Source organism: Columba livia, chromosome 2, assembly GCF_036013475.1.
Source record: "Columba livia isolate bColLiv1 breed racing homer chromosome 2, bColLiv1.pat.W.v2, whole genome shotgun sequence".
Classification (NCBI taxonomy): domain Eukaryota; kingdom Metazoa; phylum Chordata; class Aves; order Columbiformes; family Columbidae; genus Columba; species Columba livia.
In genome coordinates this window covers 67,817,362-67,841,355 of record NC_088603.1, presented here as the reverse complement: position 1 = coordinate 67,841,355, position 23,994 = coordinate 67,817,362, and the positions used below count along the sequence as shown (strand labels likewise).

General features: G+C 45.0%; 1 long non-coding RNA gene across 2 annotated transcripts in view; it reads left to right on the top strand.

Annotated features, from left to right (window-relative positions):
• The window catches only part of LOC110366252 (uncharacterized), a 193,404-nt gene that overhangs the window by 5,347 nt on the left and 164,063 nt on the right, over window positions 1-23,994 (top strand). For both annotated transcript variants that reach the window (XR_010470244.1, XR_002426471.2), the window contains exons 3-4: window positions 14,554-14,690; window positions 15,498-18,953. This is a non-coding gene — a long non-coding RNA (uncharacterized LOC110366252). The remainder of the gene's footprint in view (window positions 1-14,553; window positions 14,691-15,497; window positions 18,954-23,994) is intronic.

Below are 23,994 nucleotides of genomic sequence, written 5' to 3'. Positions count from 1 at the left end.
GTGATGATGACGTCCAACTGCTGCCATGCACAGCACAGATAGCTCACGTGAGGGCAGGGTTGTTTCTTAAGAAGCTGTGACAGTAGGGGTTTTGTCCATTTTTTTTTTCTACTTTCCTCTTTGTAGGTTCCTAAGAAGTACTAAGTGTTCTGTGAAAGAAGAACAATCTGGGTGTCTTAACTTGCACACATTTTATATACCAATGTGTTCTGGGCAGCACTTTTTTCCATTGAGACCTTCAGTGATTTTGATTGTTGTTCCCAGGCCAATATCTATTCCTGCCTGCTTAACTAGATCCCATTCAGAAGACAAAAACTGTTTAAATTCATTTTGGGTTTTTTGGAGGAGTTTCTCTCCTTTTCCACAACCTCTTCTCTAAAGAGTTATAGAAGCTAAAAACTGCCTTGTTAATTTTTAACAGGCATGTTCACTTAACCACTCATCTCTGATGGCCACAATTAACCTCCAGTCAGCGCACACTTGTTTGGGCATTTGGCTCCTTGATTCCTGTAGTGTTCCTGATGATGCGGGAGGGCACCAGAACCTTCTTGGTGCCCAGTCAAGCCATGGAGATGTTTACTTCACCTCCCCCCAGCAACCTGGAGCACCCACACAGCAGGTGCCATCCCACGCTCTCCTGAGTTTTGAGTGCAGCTGACCATAGGTGGTAACCTGACCTTACCATTTCCTCCTCTGCTTCCCAGGCCTTCAACTCTAAGTAGTTTTCTTTGTGGTCTTTGCCACCGATGAGGGAATCTGGCCCTACATACATCTTTGAAGCTTTTCCCATGACATACATGAGGAAGTAGCAGATGATTTATTAAGATTTCGTAAACCATTAATTCACTCATTCAGGACCCAATTAATTCCTTTTGCTGAATCTTTTATCGAGCCATCTCTGCTCTATTGACAGGAAGATTACCTGTTTCAAAAGTAGGTGCAAACTACCTAGCCACCTGGGTAAGAAAGACTAATGATCAACGGAAGAAAAGTACTTTTAGGGTGAATGACATATGACTGTACTTGTACAGAAAATATCTAAAGAAATGCAAGAAGCTGAATGAGAGATACTGGACCAGAATCTCTGGTCTGGTGTGAAGATGTGGCTCTACTCATTTGAAGCTCTTAGCAAATTTGTCTTGCTGCCTCTTGATATTACACTCAGGGCCACTGCTGTTACTTAACCCATGGCAGTAAAAGAGTTTCCATAATAGTGAAAATAATAGTGACCATTTGTTAAAATTCTGAAATAATTCATATGGACAATTTTTATAAGCCTTGTGTCCTTTAGGACTGGAAATGTTTCTTCTGTTCTTTGCAGTGCAATCTTGGAGGTTGGGCAAGGCTCTTTTTTCTTTCTTTTGTCTTTCTAAACCACAGTTTCTCCTCCTGCAATAAAATGAAAATAATTTTGTAGCAAAATAAGAGCTAGAGTGTTAGCCAGAGTATGGGTTAATTGGCATATATTAGACCTGTTCTGGAGGAATGTATGGGGACTTACATATGGACTACTGAGAATTAGGAAATGGAGCTCCACCTTGTCCTTTATTGCTTTTTTGTTCTGTGTGAGTTTTTCCTCACTCCGTTAGTGATGCCGTTAAATGAAGCTTGCAATGCTATGAGTAGGGACTTGGTTTTTATGTACTTGAGCATGTTGACTTTGAAAAAGATAGTGATACCTGCCTGTGAAGTGAAATGAGGAACTCTGACTGTTCATGGAGCTGTGATGCTCTGTTACAATATGGGAAGCATACCAGACGATTAGTTTTACCATTGATGTCCTGTATTAGGCATTATTTATCCCATGCACATGCTACTTTTAAACAAGCAAAGATGTATTTTAGGAATAGTAGATGTATTTGCATTTGTACTGTAGAAATCCACACGGTCCTGACCTTTGAGTGTGGGGTTATAGTTTTTAGTTCCTGGGAATTATCTTGTGCATTTTAGACACGGTAGCTGGCCTGAGGAACTTGCCATCTGGAGAACTGCTCTTGCAGCTGGAGGGGCACAGGTAGATGCCTGTGCTGCCACAGACCCAGCACTTACAGGTTTACTTATGTAGGTACAGAGATAGTACTGGGCCCCAGAAAAGACATGCGGGGATATGGCAGTGCAGAAGGTCACTGCTCCTAGGGTGCCAGAGGGTAGGCTATAGGAAGATGAAAATATTTTATACAATATTCATTATGGCACTGGGGCATTTTGTGGATCCAGCTTCAGACATTGCATGAGCTATCATGACTCCGTTGAAATCCACCATCTTTTAAAATAGCAGGAGTGTTTCTTCACAGCACAGACCATTCTTCCTGGAGTCTTTTTTAAGCTTTGCATGTGTTGTATACCCTCCTTAACCTACCCACCTTTATGCCTTTGCTATTCAAATTTGAAAGATTACTATATACGTCTCACATCTTTAGCAGCAGATCAAACCCTGAGCCTGGCACGTCTTGTTCAGTTTAGAAGTAATGATAATATTAGCAATTGTTAGAAGAGATAGCAGTCTATTTAACTAGTTTACTCTGTAACAGCTGAAGGAAACCTCTACGTGAGTTCAATATAGACTGATATATGCCCCATTTAAAATGAGTCAGCAAATATTTGTGGTGAAATTTTCAGTGTTAATTTAAACTGATTTGGGTAAAATAAAAATACACACTGCCTATACTTTCCATTTACCTCTCTGGGGAAAGAGTGATTTAAAGCTGATTTTCCTTAACCAAGGAAGCAGAGCTAATGTAATAAGCCTCTTAAGATTTCTGTAAACCAGAAACATTAACTGGGATATCACAAACACTAAGACTATCACAGCACACTGGTCTTCATTGCCATTATCATAATTGCATTTGCGTTTTAACAGGATGCATTTTGAAATGTTGTGGCTGCACAGTGTCGGGGTAGTGGTGGAGAAAGCACCCCTTTTTCTGTGGGACACCCCTCTGACCTGCATGTCATCCCAGGGGCTGCAGCCCCGATCCGACATGCCCGGCGCTCCTGACTGCCACGAGCCCTTGCACTGGGAAAGAAGCTGGGCTGTAAGTCACCCTCACATATTAGCGGGGAGCGTTCAATGATTATGGTTGTGCCTTTAGTTGAGGAGGTTTTTTTGGGGCAGTAAATTGTGCTGTGGGTTCTCTCTGTCTCACTCCCTCTCCGGCTCTCTTTTTCTTGCTGGATAGGAAATGGCTGCTCTGAACAGTCGAGCCCTGGTGGCCTCTCAGGCTTGAGAACATCTTTTGTTCCCATTTTTGCAAGAGGGGTATCCAAAGGGGGAATTGTGAGGAGCTGGCTCTTCATATTAGAAGTATGCAGATTACTATGTCCCAGGTTGTCATCAGAGCTCTGTCTCACAGACGAAGCTAAAGCAGCAGCCGTAGTAGCAGGGATGGGATCGCTGACAGTCACCCCATACAGCACTGGGCAGCACCGCTCCATCTCCCAGTGTATGTGAAGAGCATCTGTGCTCCAAAAATGGGAACCAGCATCAGATGAGGGATTTTGGGAGATCACCGATGTGGGACAGTTTTGCTCAGGATTCTACAGACGATTAAAAAAAAAAAATGTTGACAGATTGTTTACTTCTGCCGCTGTAGCCTTTATACGGTACACTAAGTTGGACAATGTGAGAACTACAAGCCTTGTGACCTGGCGGTGCATAAATTGGGCCCCTGCTCCTATCCCTTTTGCATCTATTGTCTCCCTCAGTGCTGTGCCCTGCCTGGGGTGAAAAGAAGTATGAACACCTCCTGGTATCGCACTCGGTGTCTCATCCTCCTGAGACACATTGCCTCAGATGGCGACAAAGCTTTTGTGGAGGCTGGCCTCCGCATTTGAAATGTCACCCTGGGCACTGGTGCAAAGCAGCTCTCACGTAAATTGTCATGCTTTATGTGAAGGGTAGGCTTTATCAGCAGACTAAGCTGGACCCATGGTTAATACAGGATAAAGAGATGGTTTAGTATATGGTTAACTGATTACATGTCCACACAGGAGGTCGATTGGCTTCCCTCAATTTCTGCAACCCTTGTATTCTTATGAGCTTTTGTAACACAAAATACTAATGTCTGCAGCAAGTCCATAGTCTTTGTTGGTCATTTATTAACTTTTTATAAATGTTCCCGTAATGCAAGTTGTGAGCTACTAGATGGTGGTTAGAACTACCCAAAACCTTCCATTTTTTCTGTATCAGAGAGTGAAAAATCAAGGAATTCTGAATTTCAGTTACAAAAAAAGGCCAGAGTGAAATTTTGGAGTGTGGTCCAGACCTTCCTTACAGACCTTGTCAGGATGGACCATTCTCGTGTCTCATATAACTAAAATATCACTGAAATAAATTTTGTTTGCATGCTCCATGACAAAACATAATCTCTTATGAAGCAGATATCCAAACCAAACAAACATGTTTTGATGTTACTGGAAAACATGTTTTTTGCTGATGCAAACTGAGCTTTGTAGTTTTTGGAATTTCATTTTGTAGAAGATTAAAAAAAGATCTTGGTTTTCATCCTTCTTCTGCTTAGGAACACAATTAACTGGAAAAAAATGGAATTCCCTTAGCAGCTAGCAAGACTAGTGTTTCTGCATGCTTCTGTGAAAAATAAATAGGATTACTTTGCTTAAAAACTGCTTTTAGCAACCTCCGTTAGAGCCCTAAAATGCACAGGAGGGCATGATCCTTCTTCCTTTGAAGTCTCTGGCACAGTATCCATTGACTTCACAGAGAGTGGGATGGACTGAATAATTGTATTGCAGTATGAATGTCTATCCTGACACTGCACAAAGTCACGCTGAAAGCCACTTGATGTCATTCTAATCCTGTCTCCTCACAGTGGTGTTCTGGAGAATAGGGTTGGTTGTGTGTTGTTTCCCTGCTCCCACGCCCTTGCCCCCCCCTAATTATTATTTGCAGAACGAACTAGTTAACAAATAGAAAGGACAAAGCTGAATGACTGTGTCATTAATCTCCAAAGTAACTTGGTCTGCTGCTGAAGTGATCAACTGCTCCATGCAGCAAGCGTGAACAAGGGGGTTTTAGCCAGTGGTTCTTTAATGTGCTAACGAGAAACCCTTCAGCTGGAGGTATCACAGATGTGTACAGCTGAGCCTTAGAATGCCAGTCCTGTGAGGCTGGCAGAAGCCTCTGCAGTCACCAGGGTTTGGGCTAGAAAAACCCCCAGTGCCGCTGAGCAATCAGAAGTGCAAAGACCTGCCGGGGTGGGAAGAAGGGGCTGCAGAATGCAGGCACCAGTATTGGCAATGCAAGTGACTTCAGCAGCGTCAGACCCTGCACAGAGGGTTGCCAAATGCAGCATTCACCCCACAGCTTGTCCCTTGCCGGATAAACTGCGGAGGTGTGAGTGATGTTTTGGCGTGACTGTGTCTGTCTGCGCTGGAAGACCTCTGTCACTAGTGAGGTCATGGCTGGCTGTGACTGGGGCGGATTCCTGGGTTAGACAAGGCCCCCACGGATTGTCTCCAGGGAATAATTACAGCTAAACCGTGACACTTAGCCACAGCCTTTTGTGCTTGTGGTACCCGCGGGAACGCCTGGGAAAAACAACTGCCCCAAGCACAGGGGTAACGTGCTCCTCCGTGGCTTGGCAAGCAGAGACGAGGGATGGAATGAAAGAACATGGCCAGCACGAATAGGGAAGTGATCGTCCCCTGTACTTGGCACTGGTGAGGCCACACCTTGAATACTGTGTTCAGTTTGGGCCCCTCGCTACAAAAAAAGACATTGAGGTGCTGGAGAGAATTCAGAGAAGGGCAAGGAAGCTTGTGAAGGGTCTGGAGCAAAAGTCTGATGAGGAGCGGCTGAGGGAACTGGGGCTGTTCAGCCTGGAGAAAAGGAGGCTGAGGGGAGACCTGATCACTGTCTACAACTACCTGAAAGGAGGTTGTAGCATGGAGGGTGTTGGTCTCTTCTCCCAAGTAGCAAGTGATAGGACAAGAGGAAATGGCCTCAGGTTGTGCCAGGGGAGGTTTAGATTGGATATTAGGAAAAAAATTTCTTCACCTAAAGGGTTGTCAGGCAATGGAACAGGCTGCCCAGGGAAGTGGTGGAGTCACCATCCCTGGAGGTGTTTTAAAGACACATAGACGATGTTCTTAGGGACACAGTTTATTGACAGTGTTAGTTTAATGGTTGAACTCGATGATCTTGAGGGTCTCTTCCAGCCAAAATGATTCTCTGATTCTATGTCATCTCCCCTCTGCCAGGCCCCATGAGGGAGAGCAACACTGGCCATAGCCATGCTTGTGAGTGCAGGCCCAGACGGTATAAGTATGGCAAGATGGAAGGTGGGCCTCTGACAGTGCCAGGTTGTCCTAGGGTTGCTGGCTCTACTCCACCCAAGGTATCATGGAGGCATTTTGCCCTTCGCTGGACCACTTGCGTGAACTCAAACATACCAGATAACAAGCTTTAGAAAGATAACACTGCTGCAGTAGAAAACACAGGAATAATTTCATACTGACTACAGAAAATGTGGCCTTTGTCTATACCTCGGCCTGGACCAGAAGAAATCCTGCACAAATCCTTTTTAATGCACATTGGCAACCCTGTCGCAGGCTGGGAGAGGACTGAAAAACAGAGGGATAAGCTGCCTATGGTAGATATCTTGCTAGATCACAGAGACAGAAGGACTGGCGACTGATTTGAGGTCAAATTGTAGTATAGCCTGTGAAGAACACAAAGGCTAAAGTGGCTTTGAAGTTTTCCCTGTTTCCCACATCAAGATGTATCCTTCTTCTGCAGTCCACCGGAGCACCTCAGAAATGCAGATGTCTGCCCAGGATGGGTGGCAAACAGCCCCTCTACCCCCCTCACCCCCACAAGGCAACCCCCATACAAGGACTGTGCTGATAGGGCTCACAGGCTGTCCACACAAGGACTGTGCTGGTATTGCTTGTAGCTTGTTCTTTCGAAGCTGCTCATGACACCCGTGTCCTCTAGAAAGTATATGGAGATGGTGGGGAAGACTTCTCACTCTGAACTTCTGGGTGCTTTTCCACAGCAGTCCAAATCTCTCCACCTTACTACGCTCTTCTGTAACTAAGTAAACCAGGGGATGCCACATTTTCTCCTGTCTCATATGCCTAAAACTGAAAGATGCCAAAGTAACAAAATATGTCTTGGTGGCAATGGGATGAAGCCAAGTGTCACTCTGGCACCGTTTTTATGTTCAGCTATCCCGGAACACAGGAATGTTCAGGCAGTTATTTCTTTGATAGTTAATTTGGCTTGGCTAGGGCAAGCTTACCAGATGTGCAAAACATCCTGTTTGACCAGCTAAAGCTTTTACCGGGTGCCCCGTGAAAATGAGTATGACACCCCTGAGCTAAAAGGTAACGTTTCAAGCAATCGGTTATGAAAAAAAATACCAAGCATATAGTTTGGTGATGTGTGTTAAATAGGACTTTGTTTTGCTCTAAAACACACTGGAAGGTTACAGCACATCACATTTCACTTTCAGTTGGCTCAGAGTAAGCTTTGAAAAACCCAAACCCCCTGATGTACTCCTGTTAATCATTGATATGGTCTTTGATCTCTTTTCAGTTCTGCGTAGCTGATTGACTCTTCCCCACTTCTTTATCAGCTTTCCACTTTTGCCTTTATTCTCAATGTTTCTGTTCTCTATGAGAGTTAGAGCAAGCGGGAGAAGCCCTAACAGCAAGAGAATGTGCATTTTTATAGTATTTCTGATCAAACAGTAAATGTTGTGGATTGTCTTTGTGCACAATTTCTAGTACCATTCTGAAGGACAAAAAGGATTTGGGATAATATCTGAACCACCCAAACTCTCCTTCTCTGTAGTTATTGCCAGCTCCTCTGTGTCATGGGTAACTTTTTGCAGGAGAAGCCTCTTACAGTTACCCAATAAGGGGTTCATCAAACGCATTTCTCCAATGGCTGCCAGAAAAGCATTGTGGTGGTAGGGCTGAATTGTGTGAACACACTTTGGGCACAAATGCATCCATCTCTTTTTCACCACGCAGCTCTTAGCTGAGCCTGCTTGGATTGCTCTGCAGACTCTCAGTTGATGGTGCAATAAGATGGGGCAGCTGCAGTTGCCCCAGGAGCGAGTGTCTCTAAGAGAGACACCTGAAGATTATGTGACTCTTCCACTCTGACAGATTTGGGGTGGATGGAGAAGTTTGCTGCCATGGTCAATAGTGTCCAAGGACAGTAGCAAGGGTGTCAGCTCCTGTGAAACCTAGCTAGTGGAAAGGTGCAAAAATGCACCAAATCCTGGTTTTACTGGTGATTTTGGTGGTGGTCTCAAATGACCATTGTAGGTCCAATTTCTCTGACTTTTTAATTAAACTCAGAAATAGCTTTTGGTTTGAGCTGAATGGGTACTAACTGGCTGGTCATGATGCATTGCTCAGTGCCCCTATGTACTCTGCTGTATCCCTCAGCTCTGATGCTCCAGAGGAAGGACAGGACCCTGTCCCACTTGTTTGACTGCAGGGGTGTATACGCTTCAGTCCTGTACACTGCTCTCACATGTGCTTTCCACAAGCATTTCTGCTTGGTGAAACACATTTAAGTGCAAGTGATGGTGAATGAAAATAAAAGATGGTACAGAGAGATTTGAAGCAAATAACTGGGCGAAATGCTCCCTACTGGGCTGTGCTTCTTGCTAATTTCTGACACACTGGCACAAAGAAGGGTGATGAGTAAAGTTGACCCACGCGGCTTTTTTTCTCTGCAGGAATTAGCTGTGTTTTGCTGTTTGCCGTATAAGCAAACTGGAGAATAAGTTAGTGGTTCAGGTTCATCGCTGTTTATGCAGAGGGCAGTCAAAACACTAAACAAACCTCAGCAAGGAAAAAGCATCAGAGAGACTGAGCAGTGAGTTGATTTAAATACCCTAAATCCACCTCAAAATCTCTGTGACTGCAGTTAAAGTGAGAAAGGGCTGTTAGAAGCACTCTTACATTCCCTGATAAAGCAAATGTTTACCAGATACAGAAACCAGTCTTCCTCCTGTCCTCTTTAGATTAAATTGCCTGATAGAGCAGGAGACAGAGTTAACTCTTTGCTCTACATCCAGGACAGAAAACCCAGGACAAAATAAAATTACTGAATTGACTCCTGAGAAAACTGCTTGATCATTTTGTGTGTATGGGAGGCACAAACCACAAATTGCATGTTTGGCAACACATGAGGGCTATATACATATATAGTCAGTTGATGTTGTTATTTCCGTTAAATGAGGTCTCTTCTTTTTCTCTATTTTCGATGCAGTTCTCCAGGGAGATTAATTTGTATGAAAGTAGAGCGCTAATTGCACAAAACAAGCTGGGGTACTGCAGAAGCATAATTAAATTTTAAAAAAAGTGGTGTTAATACGATTGTGGTGCTAATTAAATAAAATTGGTGACAAGTGTCTAAGGCAGAGCAAGTGTAAGGAGAAAAACTGACAAAATGATCCATTTAAAAATTCTCGCAGATATTATAGTTCGCTGGTAACTGAGCCGAATTAAAAGTAATTGTACGTGAAGTGCTGGGTGAGCGCCTGATCTTGCTGTCAGTAAAGTGGGACTTTTGCCAATTCAGGCTCTAATGTTCCATAAATCACGGATAGGAAAGTGAAAGGCTGTTTTTATTTCTGCTTGTGTTTGAGTGGGGACAAATTCAGGACCAGCCAAAGAGAGTTGGGCAACAGCCCCTCAGCATCATTCACAGCCACACCCGGGGCAGACTGGCTCCCGCTTGGATAGGAACTGCTGGTGGTCTGTGTGTCGAGGGAACCTAGAGGTGGCATGGAGCTGACTGTGCCAGTGGTACACCATGGCTTTGACCTCAGCAGCAGATAGCTTTCTAGACCTGTGCAGACCAAGGGTGTATCATCAGAGGCCTTCCCCCACCCTGTGCAGACCTGTGCGCACTTATCAGCATCCTGGCTCAACTCTCTTCCTCTTTGGCATTTATTAGTGGTTCACAGGAATCGCACAACGCCTACTGCAGCCACTACTTCCTCTTCCAGCTTGGCTGTCCCCAGCGTTTTCCTGCGCGGCAGCCTCTGATCTGGCTCCCACCTTCTCCAGAAGATCACTCCCACTGCCTGGCTGCTCTGGGAACACTGTCCCAGCTGCACCGTCTGCCCTGGCATCACTATTTCCATCATCAGCTTCTGTGGGGAGCCCTGGTGAGACCTCTGCCGGTGTCAACCAACCCTGGGCATCAGAAAGCTGCTTCTCATCAACCTGAATTTCCTCAGAATTTGTGTTGATGAAGGAAACCTCCCACTGCCCCCACTTCGACCCACAAACTGACAACCCCAAGCTGTTTCTAGCCTGTGTGGTCCTGAAATAAATAAAAAAGCCCTTTCAGATGTGAAACAGGGCAGCCCTGTCTTCCTGAGTCAGCAGCCTAAGACAATAGCTAGGAGGACTCACCTCACAGCAATTTTTACCCTCTCAGGGGTCACGTTATAATGCAGTAGACCCCCAGCTGTCGTTTTGAAAATGCATTGGCTTGTTTTGGAAAGCTGGCTCGAACAGCTCAACCAAGCTTGCAGGAAATTAGTTGTGATCCTTGACACAATGGGAATTTTGCCTTTGACTTTGCTGGGAGTGAGATTGGGACCTTAATGCCTACAGAAGAATTGCCAGGTCTGTCACTTTCTGCAGCAGGGGAACAGAGGGGATAAAAGGTTTCTCTGTGTAGGTGGCTCAGCTGAGAAAAAAGCAGAAAAGAAAAAGTTCCCTTTTGGGTCAGCTCATATTTTATGGCCAGAGTTGCTTGTCACTGCCCTACAATATTGCTGGCCAGCATAAATATCTGAATGCACAAATCCTTGTCCTTGTTTTTATTCTTTTTATATTTTACAGATGGTAAGCCTTGGGGAGAGCTTTCCACCTGGGACATGATGCCTCTGCCCTTTCCTGAGGGGGTTTGCCATGAACAGGGTCTGTGGGGTTCTACTACCCATTGCAGCTCCTCATTTCACTGGGTCTCCGCATGACTGCTGCTTGGCTGCAGGGGGGGTGTCATTTATTATAAACATATTTTTAATCCCAATTTCAGTTTCACAAGGTAGCTGCTAGAATAAAATTGCTGTTGTGTTTTACCCTGATGCTTCTATTCCCTTTCCTGAGTCTGAGTTCATCATCCTTCCTGTCTTCATTAGTGTGACTCTCACTTTGTCTCTGTGGTCTCTACATAATAGCAAACGTGTTTCCTTGCCTCCTTCTCAAAAGCAGAGCTCTATGCTGTGTGTTAATTACCACTGGGTTCTGCTCAGTTCAGTCCTTCTTCATAAGGAAAGGCAAGATATGACTGAAGGAAAAAGAAAACATAAGAACTCAGAAAAACAGGAATTGGCACAAAGTTGTCATCTTCCTAAGAGTGCTTTTCTCAATGGTAATATCAACCACAAGGGCGTGTGTTTCTCCTTCACAAGAATGGTGATGGCCTTGTGTGGTTTAGTTTACAGAAAGACTAAAGTCTTTTCTTTGCTATTTTCTTGTATTGTGCCCATTAATTGCCCTGAGGTAGAACATGCCACTAAGATTGGACCTGAGAGTTAATAACTAGCCTCAACTCAGTGTTGGGGACAGATGCTCTCTAAACATGGCTTTGGGCCTTGTCCCTGTATCATGGGAACACATTCAAAGCATATACCTAGGCTTAGCTTGTTCCTGTGTGCACATCATATGTAGACAAATGCAGCCCTAAAAAAACCTCTGTAGCAATATCCACTAATATTCTTTTCTACTGTCTCCATGCAGAACAACCATAAAAACATGGGATGCAGGTTGTGCCTTAGCCTACAGGTGCAAATTTAGCAGAGGGAGAAGCTTTTCCCCATGGCCGTGGTCTGTATGTTACACCTGACGTGGCCCTTGGCTGTGCTGTGTGATAGGTATGTGGCTACTTAGTCCCTGCCCAAGTTTTGGCCTTGAAGAGAATCATAGAATAGTTTGGGTTGGAAGAGACCTTCAAAGTTCAGATAGTACAACCCCCTGCAATGGACAGGGACATCTTCAACTAGATCAGGTTGCCAAGAGTCCTGTCCAGCCAGGCCTTGAATGTTTCCAGAGATGGGGCATCTACCACCTTTCTGGGCACCCTGTTCCTGTGTTTCATCACCCTCATTGTAAAAAAATTTCTTTTTCATGTCTTGATTTAGTTGAAAACCATTACCCCTTGTCCTATCGCAACAGGCCCTGCTAAAGTGTGTCCCCATCTTTCTTGTAGGTCCCTTTAAAGTACTGAAAGGCCACAATAAGGTCTTCCTGGAGCTTTTTCTTCTCCAGGCTGAATAACCCAAACTCTCTCAGCCTGTCCTCATAGCAGAGGGGTTCTAGCCCTCTGATCATCTTGGTGGCCTCCTCTGGACCCTCTCCAACAGGTCAATGTCTTTCCTGTACTGAAGAATCTAGAGCTGGACAGAGGACTCCAGGTGGGGTCTCACTAGAGCAGAGCAGAGGAGAGGGGCAGAATCACCTCCCTCGATCTGCTGGTCTCGCTCCTTTTGATGCAGCCTGAGATGTGATTTGCCCTCTGGGCTGCAAGCACACATTGTTGGGTGGTGGGAAGCGCTGGTGCCCTGGGACATGCTTTGCAGCCCGGTATAAGCAAGGAAGAAGGGAGGGAGTCATGGGGCGATGGATGCTGGTGAAGGAGGTAGGTGACCAAGGGTGGGGGCCAAGGTGGCTGGAGAAGCCGCTGGTGCGGCAGATGGGGCACTCCAGATGAGGACGTCTTGGTCCTGCATCGTTTCTATTGCTTTCCTAAGGTAGCCTTCAGGCTCAGCCAGTGTCCTGGGCACTATGAGCTGCTATTGTAGAGTGAAAAAATGCCAGACCTCCTATTCAGATCCTTGATCACTTAAGTTCTGAGCATTCAAGGCAAGAGCAAGCATAAGAGAAGTCTACATATACAGCAGGAACTTTGTGAATTCACGCTAACAGCTGAGAATGCTTCACAGCCTTTCTGATACTGAGTTACTGGATAAACAGGAAAAAATAAGTGATGGCACATAAAATGGACTTTTATTCCTCTTATTTTTACAGCTGCAGTTCAGTCTGCTCTCTTACGACTGAAGCAGCAAAGCAATGTAGTATCTTTATATGCTACATTTCAAAGGAAGCCAACATTTATGTACAGTATGTGAATATAGATAGTAAATACATACATGGTATAATATAGACACACTAGATACATATCTTTCATTATAATATATATATATATGACTGTAATATATTTATATGGGGAAAAAGGTAATGCATGTGTAGCTAAGTGAGACAGGACTGCAGGATGGCTGTTGTTCTAAAACTTTGAGGAAAGATAAAGAGGTTCTGGCACAACAAAATTTCTGGTATAGCTGTGATATCTATGGCCAGATTCTGTCTGCTGAACTCAAGCAGTAATAAGCATTGAGTCCCTATTATTATGGCTATAAACTATGCAAATTGTATTATTCTATAGATTAATTATTTGAAGTAAAATTCTAGATACTTCCTTGCTACGGGGACTTTTCCAGGACTCAGAGGTGATTTGCTGTTTTGGGATTAATGTGATAATTTCAGTCTGGTACATGGGGGGAGAAAAGGAGACAAAAGCCCTGGAAATGACATACATAACTAATTCCCCAATTCTTTATTTTCAGTTTATTTTCTGAAAGTGAAGGCTTGCCCCAGAGATAAAACATTTGATAGAAATCTTGGTAGGGGACATCACAGAAGATAAGGTGATCTGAGTCTGAAGCTCGCTTCACTTGCCTGTCTACTGAGAAAATATATTAACTCCCACTGTTACCAGAGCAAGGCTCCTTTGAGGAGTAGCCTTCCAGTATTGTTTGCAAAGGGGCTGCAGAAAAACCAGCTTGCTTAATTATAAAAAAAGCCATTAGCTCTCCTCCTCTGTAGCAAGAATTTGCTGCTCAAAGTCCTCAATTTGAATATTTTCACATATCAGCTCTCATATGACCTATTTTCTTAAATATATGTTTTTCTAAATATTGATATAAATCAAGCTGCCGGCAGTTTGGCAGACAGTAGTTAATTGTTTTCTGGGGATTATTTACCACTTAAACAAATATTTCCCTGAGACTGATCACTGATGCATTGTTTTCACTACTCTGGTGACTAAACTCACTAAAGGCAGAGCCAGCCAGCAGCAGCTTTTCTATCAATATGCCTTAGGCCTGGCTGAGGTGGATCATCTAGACTGACAAAAAGAGAGTATTTATGGTGTACTTTCCAATCAAGTCCTCAGTGTCTCTGCCAAAATAGCCAGTGTTGCTGGTGCTGGTGGTATTTTTAATGATGTGAACAGCTGCTACCTAAGAAGCCTAATGATCAACTCATGGCCATGAAATAAGTGATGTGTAGTAACAATGCTTGGTAAGGTACATCGACTGGGCCAGATTCAGAACAATAACCTTGCAGTGAAAGGCTCTCCAAGCTATTTTTCCATCACCCCTGTAGACGTCATGCTGCTACTGCTCCTGCTCCTCTCCTGGGGCGGACGCAGTGTCTTTCAGAACAGGTTGTCTGATAAATGATGTTTGCTACCCGCCTGCTTCTTCCCTTTAGGGCAGGAGGGGAAGCGGGAGCCTCCGCTGATGTTGCTCATGTTCCTGGGCCACCCAGCCTGCAATTTGCTTTCATCTGCAGCATAGGAAACGCACATCTGTGGGAAATGCTGCCAGGTCCCTTTGGTCGGGGCTTCGGTGAGTGTGTGACCGGGAAGACTACTTGTTGTCCTGATGAGCACTGGGTGGGCTGGTCTGTGTGTGCTGGCGAGGTGGAGCTGCTGGGGCAGCTGCTGGGAGTGTTGTCTCTCTGTTGTTGGTGTGATGTCATGGTCAGTCTCCAGTGTGGGAACACGCCGCTTCCTGCCTTTCAGGGTTATTGCAAATGACTAGTCAGAAGATCCTGTTCAGAAGTGGGACAGGCAATTAAATAAGCAGCCAAACTTCAAAAAAATCCAAACTTTATATATAAAAGCACTGGCACTGTGCCTGCTGCCAGGTCAGAAAACTGCTGTATAAGTCTCTAGCATAGCCTATATGTGCCAAATGGGTTCTTTCCAAACACTGCAGTGTTAAATGTGCTCAGCAATGACTCGAGAGAAAGCTATCTGGCAGGGATGAATGAGTCTATTCTCCATGGTCCTTTCCATCCCTGCTCAGCCTCTCTGCTCAGCCTGCCAGCCCCCATGTCAGCGGTAAAGGAGGCTGTGCTGGCAGGCCAGGGCTGCCTCCTGGATTGGGCTGACTCTGCTTCGTAAAACATCCCAACAGCTGGTGTGAATCTGTAAGTCCCCAAACATGCCTTGTCCTGCTGGGCAGTGAGATGCCCTGTGAGAGTCAGTGATCTGAAGTGAAAGGAGGTTGTCTGGATCACACATATGCACGTACTCACAGAGTTGTGTCATTCCCTTGCTTTTCTCTCTCAGATGAAGCTCTATTTCAAAGTTCGGGTCAGGTCCTAAATTCAGTGATCTAATGTCTTGCATCTCTCTTTTGTCTTCACAGGGCATGAGCTGCCACAAAAGAACTTCAATAAATTGCTCTGGCCTGTCATTAGTGTTACATGTCCACATTATCCTCCCAGCAGCGGGGTCCCAGGAGCTGCATCCCTGCCCGCCCCAGGGGAGCTGGTGGCACAGCGCAGTGGGAATGGGTGTGCAGAGGCAAGCTCTTCCCCGTCTGATGCTGGCAATACATCCGCTGGCTAGACTACAAAGCTACCCTGCTTCCCAGGGCCCCAGGGGATAAGACACCTGTATGGAACAAGAAGAGACTGAGAAAATGCTGGCTTCACTCCCTACTTCCTTACTGAGAGTAGTGGTCCACCTAGCTTGGTGTCTGGCCACACAGCTGGCACAGATGCAGCAGAAGGACTGGGCAAACAGATCATGTCACTTGTGCACGACTTTTGTCCAGTCCCTGGCGATTTGTGACTCAGGAACTGCCTGACCTAGGATCAACATCCTTGTAGTTACTATCCTGCCCATGTGTGTCTCTGCTATGAATTTCTTTGGCTGCCTTTTAAACCCGTGCCAACCCGCAGTGCCCACAGAGTCCCATGACAAGGAGTTCTCCTGCTCTGACATTAACAGATAATCTGTGTGCCCTGTACTGCCCAATGTGCATTAGTGCCACATCCACCCCCTGCAGAGAAGGACCCAAGCATCCAAAATGATTCTACACAGGAGACAGCAAGCTCCTTCCCAAGACTACCCCTCCTCAGCTGTGATGCGACACACAACAGCTCACTATTGTGCACCTGTGGGAGAACCCGTGGTACATTTTAGGTACAGAAGAGCTCTGTAACAATTAAAATCAGACTATTGTGCATAACAGCTGTGAGACAGCAGAAAGTGGGCCAGTCCATGGGATGCATTTCTGTCCAGAAGATGTGAAGGCATCTCAGCCAGGGGAACTCTGGGAGGCATTGGATTGTGTTGGGAGTGACTTGACTCCTGCCTGGCCTGATGGAGTGACTGTTCTCTGAGGGTATCTATAGCACCTCCTTTGGGTGTCCAACTTGGTTACCTGTATTCAGAACAGAAAAGAGTAGACTGCTGACTTAAGCACAGTAAAAATACCCTTCTTGTGCTTCTGTGAGTCTAACGTGCCCCCAGCACGCACAGCCACTGGGCTGCTATGCCGAGACCTTCTCCCTCCTGCAACCCCCTCCTGCTGTGGCAGCTGCCAGAGGGGAGACAGTGTCTGCCCAGCCTCCTACTGCTGCCAGCCCAAGGACCACACTCATGCCTTTGCCTACCCAGCCATCCTGAGGGCCCTGACATTTTCTTGTGCACTTTTGCAAGGGCCTGGTTAGTCATTCCAGCTTGCAGCTGGAGATGGCTAGTGTTATTGGAGTCTCCGCCCTGGCTGCAATGCTGCATTGGGTGGATTTCCTTGGCTGCCCACCTGCACCCTTGCCCCAGCCCTTTGCTTATCACCTGGGAGTCTTCTGGAGGGAGCCACGGGGACATGCAGCACCTGCACCAGCCCCACCACCCCCAGAAGCCCCATGCAAACAGCTCCCCTTTGTGAGGTTTAGGAACCATGTGAAGCAGCAAAGAGCTTTTTTTCCTCACCTCCTGGCCAAAAGGAGAGTATCATGTTGCTCTGCATACATGTGTGTGTGTGTGTATGTATGTGCATAGGATCAGGGAGAAGCAAAGTTTTGGCCTGATGAGTCGCAGATGGTGTGAGGAAGCACATGGGCTCATGTGAGGCAGTTTGTGAGCGCAAGCAGTGCCCCTCAGGTTTGTTGGCTGGGAGGTGGGTGAGGTGAGCAGAATACTTCATGCAATGTGTCATTAAGTCCTCTTACAAAAAAAATTAAAAAGAAAGAAAAATAAGGAAAGAATAATGAGTCAAATGGTTGCAAGAGAGAGCTCTGGGCTGACAAGTGCACCTTTGATGTTGACATGCTTTTTGCTGCTTCCAAACAACACTGCAGTCAGCATTGCACATTGCATCCCAGTGAAAGAAGGGGTCCGCTTCCCAGAGGGGCTTGCTCAGCCACTCCAGCCCTGCTGTGTTTCCCTTTGTGCTTGCCGTGAGCCTGCTACTGTGTGCTGCTTGTGCTGAGTGACTGGCAGCAGCTTCTGCAGCATCAGGATGTGCGGAGCCCACCGTTCTGGCACAGAGGGTTTTGCAAGGCAGCAGATAACCAAGGGCACGGGCCCTGCTGAGCAGAGATACTGCATTTTAGCAAGCCAGGGCCCTTTCTCACAATGAAAATGAGAGGAAGCAAACTAAGGAAAAGCATGCTCTGGCCACAAGGGCTGTTTTGTGTAAGGATGAGGAGAGGGGACTCAAAATCAGGAGACTTACGTCCCTTCCATCATGTTAATCCTGTGTCCTTCTTCAGGTACGCAACTGTGTCACTAACTTGCCATGTGTCCTTGGTCAAGCTGCCTGACCCTTGCACTCCAGCCTCCTTGCTCATGTCCATCTGTCCTCAGGCAAGCATTGTGCGGGCAGGCACGGATTTAACTGGCTCAGCGACCGCTGTTCATCCCTGTCTCTTGCTTTCCCACTGTGGTGCTGACAACTCATATATTTCCAGCACTGTGCTGTGGTTTCTCTCTGGCTTTGGGAGCCCATGTGCCAAATGCTGCTGATCAGCCTGCTGCTCAGCTGCATCTGGTGCATATGAAGTCAGCCAGGAGCTATGGACTGTTTGCTCCTCTGTGATGGCTGCCCAGAGCTGGTTGTGGCACGTGGGTCAGGGCTGTCAGTGCAGGGGCAGAGCAGAGACCCACTACAAACTGATATCCCTCATCCCATCCCCTGACACAGATGTGGGGATCAGCCCTGAAACTGAAGGGTTTATGCTGCTCTCTGTCCACACCCAACACAGCAAAGACTCCCTAAAATGTGAGGGTATGTCTATACCCTCCTGAGCAGACTTCTGGTCTGTCCTGAACGTGGCATGGCAGACTGAGGAATTGCTCTGGGGAGTTTCATATTGAACTCAGTGTATCCATGTCAGACTACAAATCCTGGGTTAAGCATGGGTCTTCTTTGCCTACTCTTCATTTTTTGGCCTCTGTGTGGATCTAAACCCCATAGCAAACAGCAGGAGAAATTCCTGCACTTGGCCTGGAGCCCACAGTGTTGGTAATGAGGTTTGGATGATCATACAGCAGGGTAGAGCGTGCTTAGGCAAAGAGATGGCCTCCTAACCTGTTTTCCAAGCCTGAGCTGGAGGTAATTAGGCAACAGATGATGTGCCTGGGACTTGGATCACCTGTTAATGTGAATCAGGTGGGTCAGCTGAAAGAAAGGTTGTGAGGTTTTAAAAGAGGCTCCCCAGGAGTTCCTTTAGGATAGAGGTTGCAGTGATTGCAGGGGTTGGAGACACACTGGGTGATTTATTAGGAGGATTGGACTTCCTGGTGGTAAAGAAACAGTCTTCAGTGTTGTGGAAGACTGATGTTATTCACAGTCTTGAAGAAATGGCAGCAGGTAAATAGGTATTTGTATTTTGTTGCTGTTTAGACTGGTACCTTGCTTTTCTGCTGGAAGTTCAATTTTCCTATGTTTCTAAGACCAGCTGTAATCCTCTGTGTGTGTGTGTGTGTAACATCTAAATTCTGGGGAAAAGCCTGTTGAAGCAAATAGAGAGTAGGCCCTTGCCCTGGGAGCCCATGGCAGGTGGGTTGGGCAGTTCCCTTTCTGTGAGAGAGTCTGCAGGCAGAGAACCTGCCCCTTGGGCATATTTGAGAGGGTCCCAAGAGGGATGCCATGCTGGAGCTTATTCTGGGAAGCTGGAGATACATGGGTATGTCTGAATGCAGCAGCAGCTCTACTGGTCCTCTGGTGCATGTAAATCACTTCAGCAGCAGTAGTGCTGTCCCTGCTCAAGTGCATGCTGTGCCTTATGTATGTAGGTATTATACTTGGCACGCATCTGAATGAATGCTTTTTTGTTGTTGTTTTAAAAGTGTGTTGACTCCCTGGAGAGTTGTACCTTGAGTTTAGTAGAGGAAAATCTGAGGAAATGGCATATCCCTCCTCATACCTCAGGGCCCTGCACTCCTTAGCTGGGCAACCCACACATTTGCCAGGTTGAGTTACTTGTGGAGAAAGCAGGGCAGATGTGGTGAATTAATTAGTAACTTGTAGAGCTGTTGCAGCCTCTGGAGCTGGGTTATTACTTGTAGAGCCTTAAAATAGTCAAATGTAGCTCTGTGAGCACAAGGGCACCTATGTTATCTGTTGCAAAGGGGGAAAGCCAGCATGGATACTGTTCCTGCTGCTCTTGGAGGAGAAGGTGACGAACAAGGGACGTGTCCAGAGGGAATGTCTCCTACTGCTGCCTTGGGATCCTGCAAGGATTGGCAGTGTTCTGGCATGGGCAGTGGGATGCAAATGCCCTGGGTTGGAGTTGCTTGAAGCCATGCCTTGCCTTGGAGGGCTGCAGTCACTTGCATGCTCTGCAAATTCTTATTGTTGTTGATTTTTGCTTGTGGTGTCAGCCCAGTTTGAAGGGTCACCTCTGCAGCCACCTATGACTGTGGTGCGTTAGAAGTGCAGTAGGAGCACAGGCTAAAAAAAAAAAAAGACAAAACCAAGACAAACAAAACAAAAAACCCTCAACCAAACAAAAACAAAACAAACCAAACAAAAACAAAAAAACACCAAAACTTTAGGGTCTTTTGGTCCGAGTCTTCTTAATTGTTAAACTTCTCACTGGTCTTACGCAGCTAGAGTGACAGCTGGATATCATTCCCTTTCCTCCTTTCCTGTGTTATGTAGGAGTGTGCAATTTTCGAATGTAGATGTACTAGCTATTCATGTGTCAGTAATATTGAGCAAGCTTGGGAAGAAGGAGAGTAAGTGATGTACATGATAAACTTCCCTGAAAATCATGTGTTTCTTTAAATATGCAAATACAAGGATTTAACCTTGCTGTTAAAAGTGTCTGACAGTCTACAGGACCCTTATCAGTCAATGAGAGTTGGGAACTTAAAACCCCTTAAGCTTTGTTGATGGCTTCTCATATTTTTCTCAGAAGCTGCTACCACGAAAATAGTTTTGGAAGGCTTTGGAGGCTCCTACAAATGTTCTTTGGTTTCATTTTTTGGAGCCACAATTACTTCTCTGGCCTGCATTGCTACTTACTCAGTTTTCTGTGTGAAGTCACAACCTAGCTCTGAAATGGGCTGGAACTCATTAAATTTGAGCAGGATGTTTGGTTCTGCAGATCTCATTTGAAAGTCAGTTGGTGATTCTGATATATTATTACAAATTTACAGTTGTACTTGGTTGATAATTATGTTCTAAGTCTGTCCTTCAAATTAATCTGAGTGCATACTCTAAACAGCTCTGCCATGGCTTTGGTTTAAGTAAATTACTTACAGGAATGACACATTTGTTACTAATCTTCCAGCCTCTTATAGCCAAATTCTGTAATTCTTTCTTATGCAAGCAGACCTACTGACTTCACATTTATTCACCCAGTTCAGACCACCACTTAAGCACATGGTTAATTGTAAACATGTGTTTAGGTCCTATTGACTTCTGTGAGGCTTAAGTCCTGTCTTGAATAGACATTCTTTTCCAAGTCGGAGCCAGAAAATTAAATTTGTCCCCCTGCATAAAAGATCAATTCAACTGTTATGCCTCCAAAAGAAAGCTGAGATTTCTGTTGGATTAAGGCAGGGTATACACCTAAAGTGTTATAACTGTTGCTGAATACCTTGTCAAGAAAACCCTTATTCTGTAAGGAGCACCCGTGTTCAGATATGTTGAGAGAGCACTATTTTTGACTCTGTCTGTATATAGATACAAAATGCATCTCAACTATTTCTGGAATATAGTAATTTTTATTTATGTTATTATTTCGTGGAAAACCTGAAGTGACATATAATCAGGAGCACACCAAGGAATTTATAAAATTTGAAGTTAATTCTGAGCAAAAGCAAGACTTCTTATATTAAGTAAAATTAAAGGATTGCGTGCGTTTTCATTTGGAGTGAGACATGGTTACGTGTTCCCTGTTCCTGGTGCAAGCAATCCTAATAGAGACACAGGCCTGTCAACTCTTATTAAAAGAAGGACTAGAAATAGGGCCAGGTTCTGGCTGTGCATGAACATGTGCCACAGATCCTGGAGGAGCAGCAAGCTTTGACCCTTGTTTTGGTTCTGTTGAGGTCTGATACAGGAGGCAGAGGTGGGCAAAGCTGGATGTAGGTGAGATCACTTCAAACCTGCCTTTGCCATCTCTACCTCTGTGTGTGTCTTATGCAAGATAAGTGGGTTGCAAGCAACATCAGAACGTAACCAGGTGGACGTCAGTCCCAAAGTGTGTCCTGTCTGTCTTTTGCTGATGTGTTCAGGCTACTGGATAGACTGGTGCAGGTACAAGCTTTATATCAATGTATAAAATGGGCCTGAGAAATTTTAAGTGGGAAAACAGGCTCACTGCAAGCAATAAGCCTAAGGAATCACGCTTCTGGCACAAAACAAGCAGGAAAGATATATTATCAAGTATCTTTACAGTTCTTCTATAGCAGTAGAAGAAAGGGTTTAACTTTAAAAACATTTTCACCAATTACTTGGCTTTCCCATGATATTAGTCCTCTCCGTTTCTATAGCCCTTTGAAGAATAACGTTACTAATAACTAACTTCATGTCTTTCATATAATTCTGAATTTTCTTTTGAGCCTTCAAGGAAAATCACAATTTCCCCTGTGCTTAGCTTCACTTTGAATTTGGAGTCTGAAATTTTGTATGTAGGACATTGAGAAGTAGTCCTGGGAGAGGAAGATGATTTTTCACTTTTCATGTTTGCAAAACACTTGGCATTAGTGGTATGATAGCATTTTAGTTTTTTACCAGCACTACAGATCTATGCGTGTGCTACATATTGTGTGAACAATGTATGTGATGTACCTAAATATTCAGGTGCATTATTTTTAATGCACAAGCCACATGCGTACATGCAGGCTGTATGGCCAATTGACATAGTTTGAAGGTGCTGGGAAATATGATGTTTATACACACATTTGCTCCTCTTCCAGAAGCATCCTTTCTTATGTCAGTTGTATTGCCACATTTTTCAAACATTCAGAGGTTTAAGAACACTTCCATGAGTAACTGCAAAATGTTGTTTTGCTGCATGGAAAAAAACTTGGTAAGAGAAGGGCCATGTCTGTGGAATGATAGAACATTTCTTACATACAAGTAGGGTTGAATTCAGTGGTATTTCCCTCAGAGCACAGGTCCCTTTTTATGGCGCTGGGTAAATGCCAAGATGTAGATGGGAACTAGACTAGAGCATCCCATAGGGCTCCAGATGTTCTTGAAGAAGGGCCTAATAATGTAAACACTGGGTGTAGTGCTTCTAGCAGGGCCATAATGGCTGGCTTGTCACAGCAGTGGCCTTGAAAGGGTGTAAGGAGAGGCTGGCAGTTTCTATAGGTCAGCCACGCTCTTCCTTGTCAATGTATTGGGATACTCTATGCACCCTGAACACAGGAGAGATGCTGAACAAACATGGTTACAAACCCCTCATATCCATGCTTCTGCTTATATATATATATATATATATATATATATATATATATATATATATATATATATATATATATATATATTTTAATCCTAACAGTTTGTCTTTTTTCTTGTGTGTGTGTATTTGTTTTTTTCCTCCTGTGTGGCTTTTTTTTTTTTTTTTACTTTTTCCTGTGTGCACTTAGAGGCTTCTGTTTAACTCTCTCAAAGAGCAAACAAGAGTTGAATAAACTTGCTGATGTTACCCATTTCATGGCCTGTTGATAACTACAGATAACCCCCTCCATTGGTTTCTTTATTAAAAAAAAAAGTAAGAGGAGGGGGGGGAAAAAAAGAGGCTTTGTCAGCCTTGATAGCACTATTCACTGTTTTACCAACAAGTTACGGTGAGAACATTGGCTTCCTGTCCTTTCATTGAAACCCATTGATCTTTCTCCCCAGTAAACAGAGTGGCTGTAGCTTTTGTTTGACTTGTGCTCCCCATTTGCGCGGTGCATTTCAGGGATGAAAAGTGCTGTTGTAGCTGTTTTGCACAAGGAGAACTGGGAAAACGGCAACAGGACAATGAGTGGGAAACGTGTGGTGGCTATCAGAGTGGGACACTGAGAGGTTGAGCCACCACCATAAACATGGTGGCCTTTGGGGAAGTGGCTTGGAAAGGCTGTGGCAGAGCAGCAATGGGATTTCAGGTTGAGCATTGCTTACCTCTATGTTTAAATCATCTCTGTGCAGGGCCTTGCAGGTCGGAGGTTGGATGGCAGTGTCTCCTAAGGAGAAACAAAACGCCCCAGTGGTGGCCAGGAGGTAGTAGGGATGTGGCAGCAGATCTGAGATCTCACTCTGACTTTGTTGCTCATTCACTTACCAATTAATTACAGCAAAAGTGAGTGTGATTAAATGTAGGTTTCTGAGCTGAGGAAATGTCCTGGAACTGCAGGGCAAGTTGTGGTTCTTTAGGAGAACCTTAACTAGTGATGTCCCCGTGCTG